Raw genomic sequence first — 20,658 nt, 5'->3', positions numbered from 1 at the left:
CTGCACAAATAGCATGACTACATTTGTCCTTCACTGGGAACCAAACACCCAATCCTAGCGCATGACTCTCAGAGGGTAGCGTTGCAGAGCAGTCTGAGCATTACTCAAGGGAGGTGGTGTGGGCTAGTAATCGCCATTTGCAAGTGCGCAGAAATAACACTCAATAATTGATTGTCCAGTCTGTACTTTGCTTTATAAAAGTAAGAGCACATTTATTAAACACACACACTACTCAATACTATGCACCAATTTACAAATATACATGAGCTGTTGGAATTACTTTGTGACATTGCATAACATCTCCACCCTTCCCGCAAGGGGGGGGGGTGGAGTCTAGTACCACCACTCCCATGTATGCACATCATCTTGCCCCCAATGCAGTTAGTGGATCATTACTTGGAGCAAGGGCCCTGCGCACTGGCACCATCCCAGTGGCGACCCACCCCAGTACTTCAACCAGCATTTAAAATAGGTAACACTGCCTTGGTGACACACAAACCTGACTGAGCATTTTCTACTGACCATAAGGTATGCACCTTGTAGTGTTTGCATGTTTCTTTAAATGGAATCCTTCCTATGTATTGTAGAATGTTTTGTTATGAATGTTCATTCCTATGTGTGCAATGAAAATACTGTTGGGATTCATTCTTTGGATGAACCCGCTTCCAGCTGCATCTATCTTTTCTTGCTCAAGAATAAATTCTAATGAACTCGATATTTGGATTCATCTTCTTTACCATACATTGATACTACAATTTTGGCGACTGAGGATGGTTTTGAAACAAGAAGAACCGAATTTTTAACAAAGATCCAATGACTGCTTTGTGTTTAATTTACTTTTCATCGCCTTTCACCTGCAAATTTCTCCTCTGCTGGTAAGTACTCTACTTCACGTTTTCCTTTATGCCCGTTCTTCTCCCTTATCAGGAGTAATTTTCAGCTAACTTTAAGCGTTATTCATATTTCGCAAAGGGTGTGAAAGCGTAGAAAGAAAGCATGAGGAAGGCATGAGAATCGCATGAGAAAAATTCCGCTTGCATAGCGATGTTTTGGGATTTTCTATGATAAACATATTGTTTACCTTCAAAAGCTGTCTCTTAACGGATTCATACCAACAGCGTCTTGCAATCGAACGTAGTCGCGAGGAAGCCCTCCATCGAACTTCTCTTTGCGGTCTCGTATGTGGACGACGTCAGCATCATCACGCATCACGCATCAGCATCACGCGGCGTGATAGCGTCATCACGTCAGGACGGCCATTTTGGATTTGTTAGTATCGGGTTTCCTTGACAACCACTCGCGTTGGTGAAACTCCGAACAGGCAGCATTTGGACGCGATTGTAGCGGTATTTCTTTGACAAAATTCTTCTTTTTATACAAGTTTAAGACAGTTGGAAGCCCAAAGCATTACTGGAGGACACATTCACGAAGCGGTTATTTCTCGAAGTGGTTATATTCAGTCATATTTCACTAACCTATTTTCTTTTGTACTTATTATTTAAAGACTTCCACAATGACAACAGAATCTGATGCATCACAAAGTACCACACTTGTAAATGCTTCTAAAATGCATTTAACTTCTAATCTACAAATTAGCTCTCCAAAGGAATTTTTATCTGTTCCTGGTGAACCTATAGTTGCTTGGTTAGATTGGAAATCATATTTCTTAAATTATATAGCAAATTTAGAGGATGTCAATGGGGCATTCTCTCCTGAGAGAAAGAAAAGAATGCTTTTGTATTCCCTAGGGCCTGAAGGTCTGCGTATTTTTGAGGAAATGCACAATCATCATAGAGCAGAAGGAGATGTTGATGTTTTTAAGACTGCTTTATTGGATTTGGATGATCATTTTTCTCCTTCAGTTTGCATTGCTGTAACCAGACACGCTTTCTTCCACAGGAAACAAGGCAAAAACGAATCTGTGGAAGAGTTTGTTTCAGTTTTAAAGAAACTAGCCAGAAAGTGCGAATTTGCCCAATTGCACGATGATTTAATCCGTGACCAAGTTGTTATGCACACTAAAAACAAAACTTTACAGGATAAGTTGTGGGTTGAAGGGGACAAATGTCTCAAAGATATTATCACTCTAGTTAAGAAAGCAGAATTGTCTGACCGTTGTGCCAAGGCTACTTTATCTCATGATAGCAAGGGTCCAAAGAAAATTGTGGGGAAAGTAGTTGAAAAAAAATTGTGTTTTAAAAATGTGAAAAATGAAAAATATGTTAAAGGGAAAAATGATTTTCGTGATAAAGATCGGAGAAGATTTGATGTTAGTGAACAAAACAAATGCATGAAATTGATGGTTCAGGTATTAAACCAAAAAGTTCATTGGTTGAAGCTATTCTGAAGGCTCCGTCTCCTAAATCAAAGGATGAATTGAGGTCCTTTTTAGGTTTAGCGGAGTTTTATGCTAAGTTTGTGAACAATTTTTCGCAAAAAAACATACAACATGCGTACTTTGATGAAAAATAAGGTTCCTTTTTGTTGGACTGATGATTGTCAGAAGTCATTTGACATCATAAAGGAATCAGTTGCACGAGCCCCTGCATTACAGGGATTTGATCCAAAAGCAGAATCCATCATGACTACTGACGCTAGTGGCACAGGTTTGGGGGGTGTTTTGTCACAGGTGAATAGGGATGGCAAAGAAGTGGTAGTCGCTTTTGCTTCTCGTGCTTTGTCCCCTGCGGAAGTGAAGTACTCCGTCATAGAGAGAGAAACACTGGCTTGTGTGTGGGCTATGGAGTATTTTAGGAAGTTCGTTTGGGGAAAGAAGTTTCTTTTAAGGTCAGATCACAAACCATTGACGAAACTGTTGACTACCGAAGGTCTTTCTAGAGCTTCAGCCAGAATTGCAAGAATGTCGATGAGAATCCAGGATTTTGTGTATGATGTGCAATACGTGCCTGGATCCAAGAATGTCAAAGCGGATTTTCTTAGTAGGCATTCCTTGCCTCTTAAAGAAATAGCACCAGATCCTTGGAATGATTGGTGTGTTGCTGCTGTGTTTGACAACACTCCTACACTCTCGAAGAGCACATGGCAGGAGTAGTACAAAAAAGATGTTGTGTTGCAATCTGTTTCTGATAAACTTATTCAGGGATGGGGTAAATTGGACAAACTGGATCAAAAGTTTCTGGGAGGTTAGGGACGAATTAAGTCAGGATGGGGAGTTTCTTTGCAGATCTGAGAAGATCATACCTCCTATGGGTATGAGAGACAGGATACTTGAATTAGGGCATGAAGGTCATCCAGGAATCACTAGAATGAAGAGAGGTATTAAAATGTTATATTGGTGGCCTGGAATTGATGTGAACATAGAGCGATTTGTCCGCAATTGCGTTCAATGTGAGATTTCTGACAAAGCACAGAAAACGTTAAATCCACCTTTGTCATCTTTGGAATGTCCCACTTTACCCTGGCAGAGTGTAGCATTGGACATCATGGGACCTGTTGTTTGGAAAGATAATGCAATCAGGTATATTTTAGTTTTAGTTGATTTGTTTTCAAGATGGCTCAAAGTGGAAGTTGTTTCTAGAGTAGACACTCAAAGTGTTATAAAACTTTTGGAAATGTGTTTTCTGAGAGAAGGTTTTCCTGCATGTATTCTGACAGACAATGGGTTTCCTTTTTTCATTATATATTAATAGCCTGGGAGAACTATTGGCCAAGGTCCCCTATGATTCCCCAATGATCAGATGCTAATGCCATGCTTTCGCCTAGGTATTGTGCACAGGCTCACCACATTCTCTGTGATGAATGATTGGTCACGTACTCTAGCACCTTACCCTTGTGACGGTATCGCAGCACATTCAACATTGCATGCAACTCTTTTCTGTAGGTTTTACTCGCTGCCAAGGAGATCTTTACTACCGATCTTAAAGCAGCATTGGTTAAGATAATGCAGAGCCGCATATTTAAAGTTACAATGTATCGAAGATGAATTGACAGTGGGGCTTGTAGCAAGTTACTTAAAATGTGTGAACAGACTAAGAAAGACAATTAGGATGTAAATTAAGTAAGATTGTAGCTTTTTGTAATTAAACTTTACTGCCTTATTCATTTCCCAGGAAACTTAATTTTATCTGTGCTTTTATGTTTTTCAAAAATGAAATATGAATAAAGTAATTTGACTGGACTTGACTCCTGCCTACTAGCATTTTGTTGGGTAAAGATGTGACAAATCTGTAGTTGAACCGAGAAAGCTTAATATAGTACTAGACAACATTCTTAGTAAATACCATACAATGTGATATCACTTTAACACCTCAATGCAGCAATCAGAAAAAGAAAGTTGGCATGCCATTGTGTGGGAAAGGGCCTGCCTCTGCACAGGAAAACAAGTGTGAGCATTTTTAGTCATTTGACCTGTTTGAGCTAGAACCTTTTTTTTAAATCTGCAAATCACGTAGAAAATTAAGGATAATTTGGCAACCACTCAATTCCATAATTATGCATAAATCTCAGCACTGCGGAATCACATCATTCTAGTGACCCTAAGTATTATCTTCCCAACAATCAAATGGGCCACTCAAAACGAGGGTCCTAATGTTTTTTTCACTAAATTGGAAGTAATACCTTGTTGGACAATTGCTGATTGCTGTTTCTGGCAACATTTACCACCCAATTTAGCATTTTTAGAGCATAACTGAAGCCGTCCTTTTCTACACTTGTCATTGCTACCTTTTTTACTACCACCTTATAGTTTAGGGTAAATTGTAGTGCAATAACCTGGGAATAATTTGTTGTTACATTTGCACTTGGAGCATGCTTACTAACATCCACTAAATGTATTTGGAACACCTTTTCACTTTTTTCTGACCTGTAAATAGGGTCTAAGAGTTACTAAATGAGCAATTGCAGAGTGTGAGGCTTCCATATTAAAGGAGTGCTGGAGTGGTGTCTAGTTGTCCATCAATGTTTTTGCGATTTTCTACATGATGCCAACATTTCCTATTTATCAGTTCCTACCAACTTGCAGTTTGTAGGGGAAAATTGTGACAAATTCTTGATTTAGCACATAAAGCAACATATTTCTGACAACTAGACAACATGCTGAATTCAACAAGGAGTAATTTATGTAGCTCTCTCAAGGTTTTTCCAAGTAAGGTACTCCTGAAATTGAAAAACATTAAAAATAAGTTGGAACATTTTAATGTATACATTTTGGCACATGGCACTGAAGACTAGTGCTTTAAGCAGTGTTGCTAGCTGCTTCGCTCGTCCCGTCAGTAATTCCTCATTCTAAGTCCTCTATACAGTGCTGCAGCTGTGCATCTCTTCCAAGTGGTAATTCCTCATTCTACGGCCTCTAGGCACTCCTGCAGCTGGGTCTCTCTCACCAGTAGTAATTCCTCATTTTTAGTCCTCTAGACTTCTCTAGTAAAAAAAATATATCATTTACAATGCCAATAGCAATAACTTTCCAAAATGCAAGACCGATTGCATTGCAAATGCTTGTTTACGTTTTGTGTTGGGTAAGTGAAAAAAGCATGGCCTCTGATAATTTCCTTTCTTCTATAGCACTGCAACTGGCTTCCTTCCTGGTTCACTAATATCATGAGTGTGACAATCACAAACTACAACTTTACCAAATGACTAGTTGTGATTTAGGAGTTTGTGATTTTGAATTATAATTATTCCGCATCGCAGCACATGCTGTGTTTGTACACTTAAACTAATTATTGCCATTTTGCAAATCATTATTTTCCACAAATAATTTTTGAGACTTTGATACACTCGAGAGAAAAATGCTAAATAAATACAAAATGGTGCATTCAATATTTAATTGTAATAGCAGTTTTTAAATTATAAAACTTAGGCCTAGATGTATCAAGCTGTTTGTGAATCGCAAAGGCCGAAATTTGCAGAATTTCGGCCTTTACGAATCGCAAACGGTCTATTTGCATGTTTTGGCATGCATCAAAAACTCGCAAATTAAGGAATCGCAAAAATTAGCGATTTCTTATTTTGCCATAGCATTTAAGGAATCGCAATTTTGTGATTCCTTAAATGCTATGTATGTAGCATTTTCAATTGCGAATTTTGGTTAAGAAATCGCAAATTAACACCAACTTGTAGTTGATGTTAATTTGCGAATTCTTTTAAAAATGCACAATTTGGCATTTTTGAAGGTGGCATGTGACGCACACACATGCCCGTAGGGCATGTATGTGCGCCATATGCACACACATGTACATTTCAGGGGTGCAGCAGGGTGTCCTTGAGACACCCCTACACCCTTGAAATTATTCTCAATTTGCGATTAGCAAATTGCGAATTGCAAATTGAGATTCATTTCACAATCATTCCTATTGGCCTCCTGGCCCATAGGAATGAATGGGAAATTATTCCTTCATTGCGAATTCGCAAATTGCAAATTCGCAAATAAGGAAGATTAAGAAATCGCTAAAATATAGCGATTTTTTACATACATCCCATTTTGCGATTTCTAAATAGCGATTCCTTAAAAATCGCTATTTAGAAATCGCAAAATGGAATCTTGATACATCTGCCCCTTAGTATTATATATGACCACTATAACTACAAATGAAAGATAGGCTTCGAATGTATTATGTTTAGCAACTTTTTGTTTTAGCACTGGTGCTGCTTATGTGAACTAGCAAATCCTACACTGATCGAAGATGATAACAGCATTTGTTGTTTCCATCGCCTCTGTTACCACTTGGTGTCCTCAAGGTGAAATCACTCTTTACTTCTGGTGCTAAGGTCCGAGGGGCTCTGTTCAGGGGGATTTGCCAGCAGTACGGAGCTGTCGGGTGCTTAATGCCTGGCACACGGTACCTGGCTTCTGGAGCTGGTGTGAATGGCCCTCCTCTTCCACAGCATGAGGCTGTGGAGGGTGGAGCCAAGACCAGGGCCAGACTGTGAAAACAAACCAGGCCTGGCAATTCAGTTGGACCAGGGGAGGGTGGATGAGGGAGTGCTACTGAGAAGCACTGCTGCTACTTTTGCTACTAACGGCCGTTGTTGCAAAACTGCTGAAAAAGTAACCTCAGGAACACAAACGGCCCCCATCAGACCCCCACCCCTCAAAAACTGGCCCACACCCTTGCAGCCCAGCAAAAAAACACCCAATGCCCGCTAAGGCCAGTCCAGCCCTGGCCAAGATTTGCCTCTTCCAGTAAATGAAATTATCTCTGAAGTAACACACTCTAATGTTCACTGTTCACCCTGTATGATACTTCTCAAATATTTGCTGTTCACCATGTCTTTCATTTGTAACTGTAGTCACACTCTGTTATTAAGCTTCCTCATCATACCATTTTTCTCCTCACCACATGGCTACGGTTAACATCTACACGTATGTTCCTGCATATTCTAATTCTGACCTTTCATGTAACTACCAAATGTAAATGTAAATGTATTTGAGCTTATATAGCGCACAGCTACCCGCATTCTATGTTTTGTATTCCAGGTTCTCCTCAACTGAATAGCTTTCCAATGGCATTCTAGCTTGAAATGGTTTGTAGAAGAAAAAAAGGTTGGTACTGAATTGCTCTTGATGACATTGTAATTTGTAAAAGTATAGTCAACATGCATTATGCTCATCATAGCAAGGGAATAGTGGAAAATGGTTACTGGGATCTTCAATGTTTCTCAATGCATTGAATGTGCCTCACACACAGTAATTTACTGCCACACAAATGTGCATTGTCTTTCCCTAAGCTTTTATTATGGTCAGTCTTTATGTCCTGGCACTCCAAACTATCTGTGACTGCACTCTATTTTGTCACTACACCACTAAAAGATTGTTGCTTTGTGTTGGAAAACGAGGCAGCATCTGTGAGGCCTGCACAAATAGCATGACTACATTTGTCCTTCACTGGGAACCAAACACCCAATCCTAGCGCATGACTCTCAAAGGGTAGCGTTGCAGAGCAGTCTGAGCATTACTCAAGGGAGGTGGTGTGGGCTAGTAATCGCCATTTGCAAGTGCGCAGAAATAACACTCAATAATTGATTGTCCAGTCTGTACTTTGCTTTATAAAAGTAAGAGCACATTTATTAAACACACACACTACTCAATACTATGCACCAATTTACAAATATACATGAGCTGTTGGAATTACTTTGTGACATTGCATAACATCTCCACCCTTCCCGCAAGGGGGGGGTGGAGTCTAGTACCACCACTCCCATGTATGCACATCATCTTGCCCCCAATGCAGTTAGTGGATCATTACTTGGAGCAAGGGCCCTGCGCACTGGCACCATCCCAGTGGCGACCCACCCCAGTACTTCAACCAGCATTTAAAATAGGTAACACTGCCTTGGTGACACACAAACCTGACTGAGCATTTTCTACTGACCATAAGGTATGCACCTTGTAGTGTTTGCATGTTTCTTTAAATGGAATCCTTCCTATGTATTGTAGAATGTTTTGTTATGAATGTTCATTCCTATGTGTGCAATGAAAATACTGTTGGGATTCATTCTTTGGATGAACCCGCTTCCAGCTGCATCTATCTTTTCTTGCTCAAGAATAAATTCTAATGAACTCGATATTTGGATTCATCTTCTTTACCATACATTGATACTACAATTTTGGCGACTGAGGATGGTTTTGAAACAAGAAGAACCGAATTTTTAACAAAGATCCAATGACTGCTTTGTGTTTAATTTACTTTTCATCGCCTTTCACCTGCAAATTTCTCCTCTGCTGGTAAGTACTCTACTTCACGTTTTCCTTTATGCCCGTTCTTCTCCCTTATCAGGAGTAATTTTCAGCTAACTTTAAGCGTTATTCATATTTCGCAAAGGGTGTGAAAGCGTAGAAAGAAAGCATGAGGAAGGCATGAGAATCGCATGAGAAAAATTCCGCTTGCATAGCGATGTTTTGGGATTTTCTATGATAAACATATTGTTTACCTTCAAAAGCTGTCTCTTAACGGATTCATACCAACAGCGTCTTGCAATCGAACGTAGTCGCGAGGAAGCCCTCCATCGAACTTCTCTTTGCGGTCTCGTATGTGGACGACGTCAGCATCATCACGCATCACGCATCACGCATCACGCGGCGTGATAGCGTCATCACGTCAGGACGGCCATTTTGGATTTGTTAGTATTGGGTTTCCTTGACAACCACTCGCGTTGGTGAAACTCCGAACAGGCAGCATTTGGACGCGATTGTAGCGGTATTTCTTTGGCAAAATTCTTCTTTTTATACAAGTTTAAGACAGTTGGAAGCCCAAAGCATTACTGGAGGACACATTCACGAAGCGGTTATTTCTCGAAGTGGTTATATTCAGTCATATTTCACTAACCTATTTTCTTTTGTACTTATTATTTAAAGACTTCCACAATGACAACAGAATCTGATGCATCACAAAGTACCACACTTGTAAATGCTTCTAAAATGCATTTAACTTCTAATCTACAAATTAGCTCTCCAAAGGAATTTTTATCTGTTCCTGGTGAACCTATAGTTGCTTGGTTAGATTGGAAATCATATTTCTTAAATTATATAGCAAATTTAGAGGATGTCAATGGGGCATTCTCTCCTGAGAGAAAGAAAAGAATGCTTTTGTATTCCCTAGGGCCTGAAGGTCTGCGTATTTTTGAGGAAATGCACAATCATCATAGAGCAGAAGGAGATGTTGATGTTTTTAAGACTTCTTTATTGGATTTGGATGATCATTTTTCTCCTTCAGTTTGCATTGCTGTAACCAGACACGCTTTCTTCCACAGGAAACAAGGCAAAAACGAATCTGTGGAAGAGTTTGTTTCAGTTTTAAAGAAACTAGCCAGAAAGTGCGAATTTGCCCAATTGCACGATGATTTAATCCGTGACCAAGTTGTTATGCACACTAAAAACAAAACTTTACAGGATAAGTTGTGGGTTGAAGGGGACAAATGTCTCAAAGATATTATCACTCTAGTTAAGAAAGCAGAATTGTCTGACCGTTGTGCCAAGGCTACTTTATCTCATGATAGCAAGGGTCCAGAGAAAATTGTGGGGAAAGTAGTTGAAAAAAAATTGTGTTTTAAAAATGTGAAAAATGAAAAATATGTTAAAGGGAAAAATGATTTTCGTGATAAAGATCGGAGAAGATTTGATGGTAGTGAACAAAACAAATGCATGAAATTGATGGTTCAGGTATTAAACCAAAAAGTTCATTGGTTGAAGCTATTCTGAAGGCTCGGTCTCCTAAATCAAAGGATGAATTGAGGTCCTTTTTAGGTTTAGCGGAGTTTTATGCTAAGTTTGTGAACAATTTTTCGCAAAAAACATACAACATGCGTACTTTGATGAAAAATAAGGTTCCTTTTTGTTGGACTGATGATTGTCAGAAGTCATTTGACATCATAAAGGAATCAGTTGCACGAGCCCCTGCATTACAGGGATTTGATCCAAAAGCAGAATCCATCATGACTACTGACGCTAGTGGCACAGGTTTGGGGGGTGTTTTGTCACAGGTGAATAGGGATGGCAAAGAAGTGGTAGTCGCTTTTGCTTCTCGTGCTTTGTCCCCTGCGGAAGTGAAGTACTCCGTCATAGAGAGAGAAACACTGGCTTGTGTGTGGGCTATGGAGTATTTTAGGAAGTTCGTTTGGGGAAAGAAGTTTCTTTTAAGGTCAGATCACAAACCATTGACGAAACTGTTGACTACCGAAGGTCTTTCTAGAGCTTCAGCCAGAATTGCAAGAATGTCGATGAGAATCCAGGATTTTGTGTATGATGTGCAATACGTGCCTGGATCCAAGAATGTCAAAGCGGATTTTCTTAGTAGGCATTCCTTGCCTCTTAAAGAAATAGCACCAGATCCTTGGAATGATTGGTGTGTTGCTGCTGTGTTTGACAACACTCCTACACTCTCGAAGAGCACATGGCAGGAGTAGTACAAAAAAGATGTTGTGTTGCAATCTGTTTCTGATAAACTTATTCAGGGATGGGGTAAATTGGACAAACTGGATCAAAAGTTTCTCGGAGGTTAGGGACGAATTAAGTCAGGATGGGGAGTTTCTTTGCAGATCTGAGAAGATCATACCTCCTATGGGTATGAGAGACAGGATACTTGAATTAGGGCATGAAGGTCATCCAGGAATCACTAGAATGAAGAGAGGTATTAAAATGTTATATTGGTGGCCTGGAATTGATGTGAACATAGAGCGATTTGTCCGCAATTGCGTTCAATGTGAGATTTCTGACAAAGCACAGAAAACGTTAAATCCACCTTTGTCATCTTTGGAATGTCCCACTTTACCCTGGCAGAGTGTAGCATTGGACATCATGGGACCTGTTGTTTGGAAAGATAATGCAATCAGGTATATTTTAGTTTTAGTTGATTTGTTTTCAAGATGGCTCAAAGTGGAAGTTGTTTCTAGAGTAGACACTCAAAGTGTTATAAAACTTTTGGAAATGTGTTTTCTGAGAGAAGGTTTTCCTGCATGTATTCTGACAGACAATGGTGTTCAATTTAAATCAGACTTAATGAAAAGTTTTGTAACCAGGACTGGAATTGAGCAAAAGTTTACCGCACTTTACCATCCTAGAGGTAATTCTGTAGTTGAAAGGGCAAACAGGATGCTTAAAGGTGTTTTACAATTGGCAAAAAAGAGTAATAAGAATTGGGATGATAAATTATTTAGATTAATCTGGTCCTATAGAGTTACAGTTCATGACACCGTTGGTGAAAGTCCTTTTTGTCTAATGAGAGGGAGATTTCCGCATTCAAAAATCAATCCAGGATGGATTGGTAGGAGTAAAAGAGTGGATTGGGATGCTGACAAGGTTCAACAATCTATTTTGCGGTCACAGGACAGGAACAAAAATTATTATGACAGGAAACATGGCACCAAGGAGGTTAAAATCTGTGTTGGGCAATTGGTACATGTTAAGTCTGCAAGGAAGGTTGGGAAATTACACTCAAAAATTTCTGAACCCAAAACTGTTGTAAGAGTCGTGAGGAATACAGTCCAATTGGATGATGGCACGATTCATCATATGAGTCGTATTGCTTTGGCTGGCAAATCTAGTTTAGAAGGGAATCTCTGTGGGGATTTGGAAAGAGATTATTGGTGGTTGGATGTTTATTCTCAATTTGAAAGGGAGGATGGTGTTGTGAGTGAAGATTCAGTTGTCCAGGGTTCACAGGCTCCTGAAGTCCAGGGTTCACAGGCTCCTGACATTCAGGTTTCACAGATTCCTGCACAGGTTCCTGATTCTTTAGAATCTCCAAGTGAAACGCCACCACAGTCTAGTCCTCAACCTTTTGGTCAACTTACCAGTTTACCTTCGTTTGACAGTTCTAATCCACAAGGTAGTGTTACTTTGGAGGGAAGGCCTTTGCCTGTCAAATGTACCAGAACTGGGAGAGAGATTGTAACTCCCAAGAAATTTGATGATTTTGTTTGCTCTTGATTTATTTGGTTTTTTTTTGTGTTCAATTTTTACTTTTGTTTTTTTTATTTTAGGAGGGGGATGTGTAGTGTTTGCATGTTTCTTTAAATGGAATCCTTCCTATGTATTGTAGAATGTTTTGTTATGAATGTTCATTCCTATGTGTGCAATGAAAATACTGTTGTGATTCATTCTTTGATGAACCCGCTTCCAGCTGCATCTATCTTTTCTTGCTCAAGAATAAATTCTACTGAACTCGATATTTGGATTCATCTTCTTTACCATACATTGATACTACACACCTCTATATCTTAAGGGCTAACAGTCTGGGTTCTTCACCTAAGCGCAGCAGCAAGAATACATGTTTAAGCATCACTTTTTAGTGTGCAGTACTCATAACACTTGGGTATCATTAGAATGCATTGCAATTACAGCTCCTAAAGGCATCCCCGATAAAATCAGAGGTTTAATTAATTATAGTCATACACCCTAGCAAAAATGTCTGGCCACTTAAATCCACTTTGCTTATGACTCTGCCTCAATCATGTACTTCACATTAAACACATGCCCTTCAGTCTCTCTATAAAGAATAACATTAGTAAAAGTATTTGTGGTGCAATTACACCTCTTCACCTCCTGGGGATGCCTTCTTCCAGACATCTACCACCTCAGCACTTCACTTGGTGAGGCACTTTTCAATCACCCTCAGCTGAAGAACAAATGTTCCAGCCCAGAAGGTTTCATAGGCAGGCTGAGCCCTTGAGGGGTTATTCTCTCCAATCCCCAAGACACTTAGGGTGGGACTTTCCTCTTCGTGCAGGGGGGAGACTGCGCTTCTCTAGTAGCTCCCCACAGCACCTTAACACATGTGTGGTGGTGACCCCGTTCTCCTGAGGCCACCACAAGCCAAGAAAACGCTGGGTAGCCCTTGCAGGCCGGTCCTGGCCTGCAAGGCATTATGGGCTGTGGCGCATAATTGATGAGCGGCCCTCCCGCTGCTCTGTGGAGAGCCGCGATGTGGGCCTTCAGCCGCTTCTTCGACTGTTGGGGGGTCTGGTCCCACCCGGACCCCGAGGTGAGTTAGGAGGCTTGGTCTCACCCGCGCCTCTGGCTGCTCCTCCGTTTGGTTTTGGGGTCCTGGTCACACCTGGGACCCCCTCAGGCCTTCCTCGATGAAGGGAAGCGCAGGGAGCCCACCCCGGCTGCCCCCGCAGGCTCACAGCGTGGCCAGCACTCTTCTGTGCTGCCACTGGAGTGGACAGTCCTATTCTGGTATGCCCGCTCCGGCGGGCAGACGTGAGTCGGCTTACCCGCTTCTGCGGGTCTTCTGGGGAGTGCGGCGGCATTCCCCCGGCCTCCTCCCTACTCAGAGCCTGGGGATGGAGTCCCGGGCCCCCGGAAATCTTTGGGGAGTGCAGTGGCACTCCCCCACCTCCGCCTAACTTCGGGGCCTGGAGATGGGATCCTGGGCCCCTCCTCCTATATTCTTCACGGGGGCACGATGGTGCCTCCCACCCCGCCTCCTCACACGGGGCCCAGAGTTGGGCTCCCATGCCCCTCCTCCCGCACCTCTTCTCAGGGATCGCGACGGCGCTCCCTGGCGCAGGTTTCAGCGGGAGCCAGGGTGGGCTCCTGGCACCCCGCAAGGACAGCTTCATAGGGTGCGCAATAGCTCACTTTGGCTTTACTTCTTTGGGTGGCAGCCCCGGGACCTGACCCACCCCAGGGGCATCTCTGAGAACGGCGGCGCAGCCCTACACGCTTCGTTGTCGGTCTTCTCAGGGGTCAAAGGTTGCTTTCGTTCCGGGGACATATCTCAGCCCTTGGGGGTCAGATCTGCCCCATGTTTGCGTCTTCTTGCTCCTATTGGCATCCCCCAGCCACGGGAAGCCCTCTCCTGTGTCCCCTTGGTCTCCAAGAGGGTGCATTCTGCAGAGAGTCGTTTTCACTGGCTCCCTGCACCTCTCTTTTCCCTGCGCAGAGGCCTCTTCTTCTGCGCAATCATTCCTGGACTCTTCTTCTGACGCTGTTAGGGGCCTGTGGGGCAGTCAGGGGTGTCATTCTTCCAACTGCCCATTGCGCCAGGCTCCAGCACCTTTCGCCTCAACAGACCACACCCCAGAGAGAGATTCTCTTCCTGTGATTTTTAAAAGTTGAGTAGGGGGATGGCAGGAAGTCTCTGTGTGTCCTATCAAACAGCGAAACATCACTTCCTTGCCCCTGCTCCCTCCTTCTTGTCCAGTCTCTGGGTTGTTCAAAATGGAGTCATCCAGTGTCTCTGGTCACATGGCCTCTGAAACCTAACTCCTCCCCCCCTCACTGCCTTCACTGGGGTTTAGCTTGGTGCCTGGTACCCAGTGACAGCAGTTGATGGATTGGTTTGTAGCTTCACATATCTCCCTTCCTTGGAGGGAAGATCTTCGCTCTGGGAAGAAAGGGCATTAATCTAACCTGCCAGGGCCAGAACCCAGCCAGGGACTCAGAGAAATATGACATTTCTGGACGACCCAAAAGCAGTACAAATATGACTTTGGACTCTGCAGAATACTTATTTTCACCCAGCCGCGTAGCTAGGGGGGGGGGGGGGGGGGGGGGGGGCGGTCCGCCCCAGGCGGCACCATTTTGGAGGCGGCAGTGAAGTGCAAGCATACCTGCTTGCAGACAAACACACAGCGCAGGCGGTATGTCCCAGCCAGGGCCGTCAATCCTGTAGAGCGCGAAAGCGCTTCCAATGACGGCCCTGGGTATCTGTTTGGCCAGCCCCCGCCCGCGCTGTAGCAGTGGCGCAGACTGGTGCGTGCGCAGTGCGCTCTCTCGAGTTGACTGTTGGTGCTTGCATGCACTGGGCCTGGCCTGCTATCTGTGCCGCCTTGAGTCGACTCAAGAGTCGAGAGAGACACCGACACCGACGGACAAATGAAGGTAAAGCGAAAATTAATTTTATTTGAATTTTTATCCAGCAACCCACTTGTCGAATTGACGTAAAGTTTGTTCTTATACCTGCGTGTCTAGCATATCAGGGTCGTAACACAGGCCCACGCAGAGCTCGCGTTGCGGGGGGGCCCGGCCAGCCAGCCAGTAAGCACTTCACATCCGTCTGGGATGTGAAGTGCTTACATAACTTGTGTTAGGTTCCCCATCATTACACCTCGCTGTGGCCTCTTTTACAAATTAAATAGTGCTCCGTGGGTCTTCTCTCTTTTAGGGTGGGGGCATGGGGCTGGTAACCATTGTGAAGCGCATTTCAGGAGAATTAAAAGTGCGCGCGTGAGGCATATCGGAAATGACTAGAGAGATGGCGTGGCCACCGGCAATAATTTAATTTTGCCTTGTCCTGTTTCCTGCCGCCCATTCGCGCCTACCACTGGAGCTGAATGGCAGGCATAAGGTGAGTGTTGGAGAGAGGAGCCTCAGAGGGTGGGGTGGGATGCATCCTGGGGTCATTAAAACATAATTTTTTAGGTCCCGCAGCAGCCCTCGTGTTCCAGGGCCCCATCGGCTCTGTAGCACACACAGAGAGGAGACACTGTTGTCTGCGTGTACTTTGAGGTTTCCTTGGGGAACGAACGGACGCTCACTTTTGAAGTAATTGAGGCAAGTTTTGTTGCTTTATTAATGTCGGTGGTTGCAGCTGCAGGTGGTGGGCATTTAGACTCAGTTTTAGGGATTGACATTTCCTCACGTAACAGAGGGAGAGAGACCCGAGTCGTCCTGAGGTTATTATCCAGATTGATTTTGCCGTCAGGCAGGCCACACTTTGCCTGGCAATATGTGTTTTGTTTTTCGGTCAGCCATTTGTTTGTAGTTGCAGTTGGGGCCTCACATATGCATATCCTGTTGGGGCCCTCCATGTGCGTTGCAGGGGGGGCCCTCAAGTTTCGTTACGCCACTGTAGCATATATTGCAGTATTATACCTCAAAATGTACTTTGTTTTCTCTTGTAACCTAACCTGCACACTTGTCACTTTTTCCTCCTGTAATGCACTGTTTGCTACCTCATTTATTTTGTTTGCTCACGCACAGCTCTGTGGTCCACATATGCTCCTGCTGGGTGGTGAAGAGGTACCATTTGCACTCAACTGGAGCCTTATTGAGTTAGGCAGCAAATTATTCACTTACTGTACAGTCGATGCACCTAGTAGTGCTCATTATTTTTTCTGTGGTTTTTGGAACATTTTATTACAAAAGTATACACAAGCAGCTAAATTAAAATGAATTTTGGAAATAAGTAAGTAAGCAGCATACTTTGCAACCGGTAATGATATAGGGGTTCTACAGGAGCATAATATAAGCAAAAGCACGAGCTCAGCCTCATAAGACAATATAGGAAAGAAATTAAAGATAGCAAAATAAGTAAAAGAAGATAGATGGATATGGTGATTCCATCATGATTTGTTGTTGGACTTTGATATATGATGCTTAGGGGTAGTAGGTGATTGTAGGTTAGTTGATGGAATCTAAAGTCCCTAGGTGGACAGGAGTGGGAACTTAGTAAGCAGCCATAAAGGGTGAGATGGCATTGCACTAGTATTTGCGTATTGTTTAGTAGATGTGGGAAAGTGCCTTATTTTAGATCGTTCCTAAATCTTAGGTATTCTAAAAAGTTGTAAATTAATGTAGGAAACATGTCTCATGGTATATTAGCTGCTTGGAGTGAGAAGGGTGTCATTTCCCCTCTTGTGGAAAGGGGAGGTGTCTAGATACTGACTCTAGGTTTTGGTCAGGGACATTCACGTCTCATGTAAGCTCAGTAGGTGATTTTGTGGACCATGCCAAGCCCTTCGAAGAAAATCCTCTGAGAAACTGGGGGCCATTGGAGGTGTGACATAGAACGTTACTAAGCTCTGTGGCTGCAAGATGTAGAAGAAGCCTTACTGCTGCCTTTTGTACACGCTGGGTTTTGCACTTGAGTAACAGAGCAAGGCCCACATACAGTCCACTGGATTCTTCTATTTCTGTCACTATGCTAGGTAATATGTGGAGATCTTAATCCTGGAAATTTATGTAAGGTTTATATTCAGTAGGGTCTTGAGGAAGAAAAAGGATTCTTTCCATATTGTTTTGACGTGTTAACGTGTGAGATGAATAGCTGGATGGAGATAAGGATGGATGGAGAGAAGAGTGAGTGTGAGCGTAGCTAGGTGGGGTTGGTCCGCTCCAGGCGGCACTATTTTGGGGACGGGGCTGTCTAGACCTGGACCGTGTCATGTATGTGCATGTAACTTGCATGATCGAGGTAACTATTAGCGGCGATACTACGTGTCTCTCGGACCTCTTTCAGGTGCTCGCCGTCCTTTTTCCCGAGCACCCTCCCAGGGGGGCGGCAATCTGAAGGATAGCCCTGGGCGCCACAAGCTCTAGCTACGCCCCTGTTTTCACCTACACTACAATGGACTTTAATGCATGTCTGGAACCTGTAGGCCTTGTGGAAGTCATTTTAGCCATGGGCCCCACATCTCCATAGGGGAATAATGAAGTGGAAACACAGTAAAACACACTGACTTTCCCTGGCATGTTTCTTTCCAGTGTATAAAGCAGGGGTCTCCAAACCGGTCCTGGAGGGCCGGATCCATGCCAGATTTTTAAAATTACTACATGTATCTCAATGGGGATTTCCAAAAAATCTGGCATGGATCCGGCCCTCCAGGACCGGTTTGGAGACCCCTGGTATAAAGCCTATTCCATCACCACCCAATTCTGCATAAGTCCTGATACACCATTCAATTTGTAACCGTTCCTGGACTGCGCATGCTAGGAATCTCCCCTAAGCAGCCTCTACACGTCTGCACACGCATGTACTCATGTATCCGCATGTAACCAACCTGGTGCCCCATACTCCAGCTGCGGCGCAGCGGCCTAGTCAAGCCAGGGGGACACCAGTAAAATCTCCATGCAGTCTCCTTCATTAGGAGTTCACTGTGGGTTGGTCCCAGATTATGAGGCTCCCCCACAGTAAAAGCTCAACACTTAGATGCTCAAAAAGCGAAAAATCCGGGCGGCCCCTAGTGTCAGAACCACATTCTAGCACTTTGTTTCAAAGACCTTTTGATTGTGTTTCTGGCAATCATCATGCACTGTGTGAATGCCCTCTTTCAGGTTGTGTCAGAATATCGTAATTAGAAATATAATCTGAAATATATAGAGTCCTAAATATTGTTCCCAAATATTATCATCCCATTAGATATATATTTTATTTTTTAACTCAAAAGGTGCATTCCTTTTATAAATAATATTCTGACCATGATATTTTCATACAATAAGTTGATGGCTTTGAGTTTTTTATGCACTGGAGTGATGCTTCATCATTATTAGGTAAAAAATATGTGAATGGTATAATTAGGCAATGGACTAGAGAGCAGAAAATAGATGGATGCTTCATATAGTCTTCCTTCCCCAGAGGAGTGTTCCACATTGTCACACATCACCATAAGCACACGATGGATTTTGAAATTCACAAGCGCAGTTTTCACTTGAGGTAGCATCACAGACCCTCCTTGGGCTCGAAGACAGCAGGTTGTTTCCCAGAGACCAAGGTAATGGCACTTCTGTCCACTAATTGGGACAGCTCAGTGGGTTTTTGCATACTTTACCTGCATTGATTGTACCTTACAGTACCTCTTCAATGTGTGGCTGCATTGCCTCCATGTCCTCCAGCTACCTCTTCTCCTTGATGTCCAGCATTTGCATGTCTCTGAAGATGCTGTGAGATGGAAGCAATCACTACTGCAGCTACGCTTACTTCTCATATCCATGTGCTATCAAAGGCAGGAGGACAATGGATGGTTAAGATTTTATTTAATGTTGCGGTGAACTTCTGTTATATGAATGTCACACTTCTTTCCTGCAATTTTCTTTTATTCCTTTAATCTTTTTTATTTGGTTTTTAGCGGGTTTACTATTGAGAATTTGCACATTTACTTATTTGTATTAGGACGTTATGTAATTATTTTGGTCGCTGATATACATTGATTGAAATATTTTGCTGTTTTAAAGAATATTATTCCTTTGATGTTTCCATCATGGAACTTTCTCTTAACGTTGTTGTAATATTATGCTTTGCAACGTTGTCTTTTTTATCTTTTATGCCTGTCTGCCCAATATTGATTGATTGATTAAAAGTGCTTTCAAAAATAAACAGATACAAATTCTATAATGGACACTGAAGTGTTGAATAGAGAGAAAAAAAGTGCTTGGCCGAACACTAATTGGAGCCAATATGCATGCCAATCCTCTTAAGGCTATATTTATGAAACCCTTATCAATTTGTTCATCATATGGCTTACAGCATCTTGCCCTCTTACCCTAGGCAGCGTTCGGAATGTTGGTATTGATTGTAAAAAACCTTACAACTGATTAAGGCAATTTAGCACAGTCGCTTAAACTGACCAACTAGTGAAAACACAACATTACCGCCAGGTTCCTACTGTCCTCATCCCATTCATGACAAAGTGGAGAAAATCATCTCCCGACAGAATAAAAGAACAGATTAATGCTGTGGCCCTATCTACCACCCTTCCCACTGGGAGTACATAAGCAGTACTTACCCAGTATTCTGCCCGTTCTTTTTTTTTTGTCTGTCGACATAATTGGGGCGAGGTGCTGGTGCTGCTCCTGCTGGGCTGGAGTGGCGTTTCTTCATTCGACTCCCCATCCGGCTGCCTGGCTGTTCGGTTCTGGGTGTCTCCTGGTCTGCCTCCTGGCCTGCCGGGCTTGCTGGGAGGCTTAGTTGTTCCCAGCCGGCTCTTGCACGCCAGCCAGCCCTATGAGGTTGGTGCACCGGCCTCCCAGTTTCTTCCGGGTTGCTGGGCGTGTCTTCCTGTGGCCTGGACTGGTAGAGAATGCGCCACAATCGCTGATTCCCTTGCCTTTCCTGCCCTGGCGTGGATCCTGGTAGTGCGCCTTAGTTTGGCTGGAAGGGTAGCCTTGTTCCTGTCTCCTGGCCCCCCCGGGTGAGTACCATGTAGCGGTGTCTGTTTTCCTTTGTCTTTTCGAGGGACTGGGTGCACCGGACCCCCTCGCCTTTGCGTGGGCAGTGAGGCTCCTTGCTATGTTCCTGGTGACTTTCTTCGCCAGCTGCATCCTTTATCATGTTAGCCTTTCCACACCTGTTGGGTTTCTAAATGATGCTGCATTTGTTCTCACACAGCTTGGTGTCCTCTGCTGTGCCTCTCCAGGATTTGGTAGTCCATGTCCCGTAGGAGAGGATTTTGGTGCTGGTCTCCTCTGTTCTCTGCGGTTCTCCCTGTTTGGGAATTCGCCTGGGAGCCTGGTGCTGTGGAGTATGTTAGCGCGCT

The sequence above is a fragment of the Lissotriton vulgaris genome, chromosome 3_1 (assembly GCF_964263255.1).
Source record: "Lissotriton vulgaris chromosome 3_1, aLisVul1.2, whole genome shotgun sequence".
Taxonomy (NCBI): domain Eukaryota; kingdom Metazoa; phylum Chordata; class Amphibia; order Caudata; family Salamandridae; genus Lissotriton; species Lissotriton vulgaris.
This window is presented reverse-complemented; position numbering follows the sequence as displayed.